At 42.7% G+C, this 7,880-nt stretch overlaps 1 long non-coding RNA gene across 1 annotated transcript; it reads right to left on the reverse strand.

Annotated features, from left to right (window-relative positions):
• Positions 1 to 1,005: 1,005 nt before the first annotated feature.
• LOC135973579 (uncharacterized) lies at positions 1,006 to 7,276 on the reverse strand. Its single transcript, XR_010590484.1, has 3 exons — positions 6,777 to 7,276; positions 4,213 to 4,324; positions 1,006 to 1,210 (listed from the first exon to the last, which is right to left on the reverse strand). It is a non-coding gene; the product is annotated as an uncharacterized LOC135973579 (long non-coding RNA).
• Between the last annotated feature and the right edge of the window lie 604 nt (positions 7,277 to 7,880).

The raw sequence follows: 7,880 nt of genomic DNA on the forward strand, positions 1-7,880 counted from the left end.
TTTTCTCTGTCACAAATGTACACAGCCTGACTGTCCCTTATGCTACTCCAGTTGTACATTAGTGTAAAAAAGGGGGTGTAAAATTGGGGTAGAGCAGTCGAGAATCAGGACCTTTATGTATGCACGCACACACACACGCTGTGTGCACCAGATTCTCTACCATAATACAGTGCTTTTGTAGTTGTGCAAAAGGGGTGTAAAGCTGGTGAATCTAGCTAATTGGGCAATCCTGCATGGCATAGTCACTGCCTAGCAGGCTCCTTCCTGGGGGTGTGGCCAGAGCACTGCTGCACTCCAGCAATCCTTAACAGCCCTCTGAGGACATAGCTATCTAGCATACACTATATCAGCCCTGAGGCCACTTTATATTATTTCAAAGACTGGGTCAATATACAACAAACGGCAGCACTGGAGAACCACTAAAGGCTTCTTGGGACTCCTCATTAACCTCACCGCATCAGCTCTGCCCAGGACATATAGGGCACAGCTGAGAACCCAGAAAAACCTAGACCACGAGAAAAACAGATTTTTTAAAACACAACTTTTTCCTTATTCAATAGGGGTCTGATCCAAAAGCTATTTGGGATCAATAAAATGATTTCCATTGATTTCAATGGGCTTGGGATCACACATTAAAAGTCTTACTAGTACATTGATGCCTCATCTTCAAAGAACATTCTCAAGCCTTTCATGCTTGGAAGATAAGCAATGTAATCAATATTTTTCAACATTAATCAAGGCTAAGAGCAATTTTATTTCTACCCTTTTCTCCAAATTGTGTTGGATTCTTAGCAAGCGCATCACTGTTATTTTTACCAACATAAGCAGACTCAGCTGAAGGGGACAGAAGCTTTTAGTGGCTGCTAGTTCTGCTCAACTGATAACACTTCATATTTATTATACCTGCACAACAATAAAGCAGCAAATGCTAAATTTTTCACTAGGAAAAAGCACCATTAAATAACCATCATTCCTGATTCTGGTTTCTTACCTATAAGTGCCTTTTTATTATTTGAACTGATGATTTCCATTGTCCTGGCATTTTTTTCCCTTTCAACTGTATTTTACGCTCACCATTTCTTTTTCCAGTCAAAAGTGTTAATTCGGAATAGAAGAAAGCAGAGGGACACTGGATATAGGTTTCATCTTCTCTTTGCTGTCCATTCATCACAGGCAGTTTCTTTCAGATCTATTTTAGAGGTGTACTATCCTTTAAAAAATGCACATAAAAACTATGTTCAGATAAAGTTAAGGGGTAACTACCATGCATACAAGTCAGTAACTCAGAGTCCAGGCTGGATTTCTCTCCATATAAAACTTACCTCACAGTGCCTAGGTAAAGCAGCAGCACATGCAGTAAAGAAGATCATCTCACTATTTAACCCACCCCTCCCCCACCAGGCACAAGGAGGTGAGTAAAGCACAGTTTCCTCTGTAAGAACTCTGAGGCCAAAATTATGACTGGTCCTGCACACCTGTACATGAGCGTAAGAGTCCCTAGCACTACGGGTAGCGCGCACAAAAGCAAGCACGCCTATGCACCCACTTCCTCCCTCCGCAAAGCAGATGGGTGGGGAGGATAAAGGAGGGAGCCCTGACTCCACCTCCTTCTTGCTGGACAGAAAAATTGATCTGGCAGAGGGGTGTCATATACACCTCTACCCCGATATAACGCGACCCGATATAACACGCATTCAGATATAACGCGGTAAAGCAGCGCTCCATGGGGGCAGGGCTGCGCGCTCCAGTGGATCAAAGCAAGTTTGATATAATGCGGTTTCACCTATAACGCGATAAGATTTTTTGGCTCCCGAGGACAGCGTTATATCAGGGTAGAGGTGTAATATGGTAGCCAGCAGCCAGTTATTTCCCCTCCAATACAAGGAGTACGTGGAGAAAAATTGTGGATGTGTCTCTGAGGCACCAGTTAATTTTGGGCTGGTGCAGCATCTACAGCAACCCTTGCTCAGGGCTCTGCCTAAAGTCTAGCTGTCTGTGGTTTTGTTTTATCATACTAGTGAAAGATGCCCAAGAGCCTGAAAACCCAAGTCCTGGACTCAGGAATGCAGCAGGTCAGCAATAGTATAAGCTTCCTCACCAATAAGCACCAATCCTTTCCCACTGGGACAACTTTTAGAAGGAGAAGTCAGTCAGTAAGTCTCCTATTTATCCCTTGGCAGGATAGGCTAGGTGTGGTGGTCTTATGACACAGATGCTTATCCACAAGGAAGCTCTCCCATTGCAGGGCTTGTCTTTGTGCACTGTGTTGAGATCAGTACATTGTTTAGCACCAACAATGAATACTAATAATATGATCTAGGCTGCCAAAAAGCATCACATCTTCACTTTTGGCTAGACTAGGCTGGATCTGAACCAGTGACCTAGGGGTAGAAGAGATCTGCATCAATCCCATGAGTTTGTGAGATCTGCATCAATCCCTTTGTTTCTGTGTTATGATAGTATAAAATATAAACATATGAAAAAAATTACCTTTCATAAACATGTGGAGTTCACATGAGATCAAATTCTATCTGCTGTGCAAATACAAGTTTAAAAATGTTATAGGGTCTATTTACCCAAATTATAATGGTTCCTTTGTTAGAGGATGACATTATAATTATCTGCTTTCATCATTAATACTTTGAATCAATGGTTAATGCAGAGGTGACAAATTACAAAAATGCCCAACAGTTTATGGCTTTTCTCTCTTCTCAATGTCTTTATTTCATATCCCCTGTGTGTATCATGCTTCCTTTAGATGTCTTCTGTTCTCTCTCATACACATGATCACATTTATAATTAAACACTTCCAATCATATTTTATTCACACACAACTGATTACCAAACCCTCTATTGCTCAGTGCACATTACATTAAACTTTGGGAAGTGGTAGAACTAGAGGGAAATTTCCAATTAACTCCAAGTGTAATGCAAACAGCTTCAGTCTTTTCCATTGCACTCAGAAGCATCAACCAATGAAGAATCACTTACTCAGCTGCTTAGCTATGTTTGCCACAAGGAGCATAAACTAATTCTCTGAAAACTGTGTTGGCTTTCTGTTTGCTCTGGGTGCAGTTACATTGATTAGAAAGACTATGCAATGCTGCCTCTTTCTCTGAGAGCTGCTGCAAGTGATAGTTGAGGCACTTGTGTTAATAGTCCCTGGATTTGAACATCTGATGGTAGAAGAAAGATTCTCTCTGTAGGGCCTTTCATCCTGGAATTCATGTCCTTGTTGATCTGACAGAGCACAGTTCTGTTATCCTGTCAGCTCTGCATAAAGCCACTAGCTTTTCCCACTCCCTTGGCTAAATGGGGGCTGGGACAATCTGAATTTGGTGCTTACTATAGTGCACTGAAGAGTCTTTTTGACCAATACAATTTATGAAGTGCTTTTAAAATTTGCACATGTATCTAGAAGCCATGTTATCGGGGATATTTTATAAAAATTAAAAATAGATAAGTGGGGGCTTATTCCTGCTCCCACTGGAGTCAGGCATGTGATTAAAATGTCCTTTTTACTGTGCCATCCATACCTGTACCCAGTTTTCAACTAACGTTCTCACCCAATGCAAAACCTTCCTCCTCACTCCATTGCCTGTTTTCTCATTGCTTTAAAACCACAGTAATCCTGAGCTTTGCTTCACAAATCCTCATTGCAACCCCCCTCGGACAATTAGCTCCCATTCCCTTTGAGGATCTAGCCACAAAAGGGGGTCAGAGCCTCAGGAAGGTGAGATATCCAATGGCTGCTGGAGGTGTTGAGCAGAGGTATCCTGAAAGTGTCCAAGCCAGAGACAGGAGAATGCCCAATGTTCAATGTAGGCTCTGATATACAGGTCCTGATCCAGTTATTATTATTCATCACATAGTGCCACAGATTAAGTTGCACACACACACTGTAGCATCGTCATCCAGGTCAATGAAAGTTCTGCATTCAAAAATACTGGAGGATCTTAGAGTTCTCTTCTGTAAGGTGCTAAGCAGCCTCTACCCCTATACACTTCATGATCAGCATCTTGCAATATTAGACTATATATTGGTGTATATACATTGGGAACCAAATTATGGGCCATATTGTGACACCCATACTCACTCTGAATAGTATGTGACTACTGTTGGAGTAAGTTACTATTCAATATGAGTAATGGCATCCCAATCTGGCCCTATGTAAACATAACCCATCCCATATAAACATTCTTATTTTCTCACCTTCCCACTCCTATCCTTCCAAAGACATACAGCTTTGTTTGCTTAAAGTCAAATATAACCCTTCTCTGTTTTCCAGGAAGATATATCCATCTTTATGTAGAACAAGTAGCAACTGTTAAAATAAAACTGCATGTCAGTGACAGCATGATTACAATAGGCCAAAAGTGACCTTAGCCATAAGGCTAGTTTGAATTCTTTCTGCGTAAAAAATAGAGGCTAACAACTGGCAAATGTCAGCCTCATTATCAGGAGCTTTATTTTTTTGCAATGAAAGAAAAATTAGCCTTTAGCTCTTTCTTCAACATAATAGACCATTTCTCCCATTAGAAGTCCACCATTTACTTTTGAATAACTATCAAATTATGGAAACCCCTTCTTTTGCCAATCAGTATTAGAAGCATATCTTCCAGGCTTTAACAGCTATATTTATCTTTCCCCCAACACTAGCTGTTTAAATAGTTTGGACATAGAGCTGTGATATACTAAGACAGGGGGTAGCTAAGCAAAAAGAACATTGAGTTCAAGGGTAATTGCTTCTCTGTGATATTTACAATACCCTCAAATTGTCTAGTAAAAAAACTCTGAAATGGAACATTCCAACCAGATAAAATGAAACCTGAAACACAGTAATTTCAGTGCCCCTGTTTGAAACCAAAGTAATGTTCTGCAATCTCAAGTCTACAATAAGGGTTATAAAAAAAAAAAAAAAAAAAAGATCAATCAGGTCCATCCAAAACCTGATGGACCTCAATGGGAGTTTGCCTAAGTCAATATTTGGAAAAGAACCACAGGATTTGATCCAGCTATTGTGCCAGATCCTCACCTGATGTAAATCAGTATAGCATCATCAAAATTAATCCTGCTGTGCCATTTTAAGCTAGCTCAGGATCTGTCCCACTGGAATTTAACATGACATTAAGTGGCTGGATACCTCAAGTGTGATTATTAGACACTAAGGAATATTTTTACAAGAATCCTGTCATGTGGTCCACTCACCACAGGTGACACCTCCTCCTGGCTGCTCTGGGGATTAGCTCTTTCCAGGTCCAAGGCCCCATTCTGCTGCTCTCTGCATGCCCTGCTGCCAGTCTCTCTCACTCTCTGCCACTAGCTGTGCTTCCTCTTCAGGACTTGGCCCTTCGGCCGGTTACTATGCGTTTCCCCCTTCCAGGGTCTCAAAGTCTTTCTGCATCAATGGGCTCATTCTTTTCTCTCCCCTCTGGTTTCCTTTTCCCCAACCTGGGATTCCTTACCTCGCCTTGTTTCATTATTGGAAAGGGGCTCCAGTTAGTCTCCAACACAACCAGATAGAGCAGCTCCTCCACTTCCCCAACCTATTTCCAATAAACCCTCCCTGCTTTATAGAAGCCCTGCTTGTTCCTTCACAGGTGAGCTTCCCCTATTTAGGGCTTTCCTCTCAGCCTTAATTCTTACAATATGCAGCCTAATAAGTTAGTTGGCCTTCATTAACTCTTTTGGGATGAGTGTGGGGTGAACATCCAATCACAGGTCCCTTGTCCAAAATGCTGTGCAGTTTCATATTTTGTCCCATATGCTTCCTTGCTTCCTAAGATCATACCGAGATAACACTACATTTATGTGATTCATCTCAGGATTGGTTCATTTATAGGTAACCTGCCTTCCCTCCCCCCATCGCTGGAAAAAAACAAATTTTAGTCTGTTCCATCCTCTTATGCCAGGCCAGTTTGGATCGAGGAATTCAGCCCCAGTATGGGTAGGGAAAATGGGACCCAAATTGCTGTGTATCTGTGGAAGGTGTTAGGGGAATAGTAAACTGAGCTGTTTTGTTAAAAAAGGAAGATGGGAAACCCTGCAATGTGTCCCAACCAGAGACCAGACAAAAGGGAAGATGTCTCAATCCCCTGGGACCACTATGGAGCTTCTAGTCAGCAAAGAGCATCTCATATTTCACGCCCTCACACTAGTGGAGCACAAGCAATAAGCATCACACTAGCATTTCATCCTATCCCTGGTGAGAGGGTACAAGAGGCTGTCCCAGCTACAAGTTTAGCCACAACGTATGATGATCAAATCTAGCATCCCCTGAGGTAAACTAAAAAATTCACTCCATCTATACAATGGGAATACTACTACTCACCCGGCTCCGCAGGGATATTGTGAGGCTCAACTTATTGTTTGTAAAATGCCTTGAGAGAGTCTCTGATGGGAAGTGCCTTATTAATGCCAAGTACTATTAGCACTAAAGAAACAACCCTCCAGCCAATGCTTTTGCCAGGTATAATTTACTGCCTGTGTCACAGTGAGAGGGCAGATCTGATAGACACCGACTGTAAAACAACAGACTCTGCTACCACAGAATTAGGAGTCCGGGCAGAGAGGTGCTATAGGAAAGCCAAAGCCACTGAGTTGAGTGGGGTAAATAATAGGTTTTTTGGTTGACTGGCAATTCCAAAATAAATAAATAAATAAACCCAAATAAGTTTCATTTTGGTTTGAACTTAAAAGCATTTTTTAAAATGATATTAGGGAATCAAGAAGCCTAAAATATTTCAAGCAAGGTTGTGATGAGGTGCTCTACTCACCTCTGGATGGGGTCTTCTCCTGGCCGCTCTGGGGACTAGTTTCAGGAGGTCGACGCCCCTTCCCATGGTTGTGTGCCATCTGTCCACCTCTCTCCCTGGGTCTGCAGCTCCCTCACTCCTGCTCCAAAAGCTGCTACTGCCTCTTTGTGACCCTCCAGCCAGGTCACTATATACATTTTCCCCTTCCAGAGTATCAAAGTCTTTCTTGAGGAATCTTAAGCAGGCTTCCCATTCACTGCCCCGTTGCCACTCCCTCAGTGGCTAGTAGGGAAACCCGGTCTCGCCCTCTACTCTGGGTTCCAGGTCAGGAACCCTTTGGTCAGCAGCCAAGGTCTATTACCTTCTAGACTTTACTGCTTTTCCCTAAGCCCTTTCCTTACCATCCAACACTCCCCCCTCTCTGGGTTTGCCTGCCTCCTAACTCCCTCTCCCAGGACGTAACTGTAGGCTACCTCTCTTGCTCACCTCCAAGCACTCTTTTCTTGTCCAGGGGAATGACTGAAGACTTTCCCAGCAGCCCCCTCTACAGCCAATTTCCTGCCTTTATAAGTCCAGCCCAGCTGGTTCCTCCACAGCTGGACTCCCTCACTCTGTCAGGGGATTACTTAACTGTGGCCTGTCAGGTTTATTCCCCTTCTGACTCTACATTAACCCTTTCCGGACAAACGCGGAGTGAACACCCCATCACAAAGATCAAAACAAAACATTTAATTTCCAAACCATTTTTTTTGTTCAGTTGAATCTATTTGGCAAACTTGACACAATTCATGACTAGCTTCAGATCAACTGAAACTGCATTTTTTGGCAAATAAAACTATTCACTGAAAAAATGTCACCCAGCTCTACTACTGGGTGTATCACTTACCTGCCAATACTTTCTGAGGACACTTCTGAATGGCGCCAATCCCTCCAATATCTGTGCACAATACTAGCAACCCTCCTCACTGAGAGCTTTCAGGGATTTGGATGCCTTGCCCAATTAGTAAATGCTTGTCTCATCTGCATTCTCTTGAGTCTTGTTTCTTTCCATACTTCTCTCCAGGAATGCTCTGTGGCTCCCAGTAGGTGTCTCAACTTTGCCCACCTTCCACTTGGCCACAACTA

This window comes from Chrysemys picta, chromosome 9 (genome assembly GCF_011386835.1).
Source record: "Chrysemys picta bellii isolate R12L10 chromosome 9, ASM1138683v2, whole genome shotgun sequence".
In the NCBI taxonomy this organism is placed as follows: domain Eukaryota; kingdom Metazoa; phylum Chordata; order Testudines; family Emydidae; genus Chrysemys; species Chrysemys picta.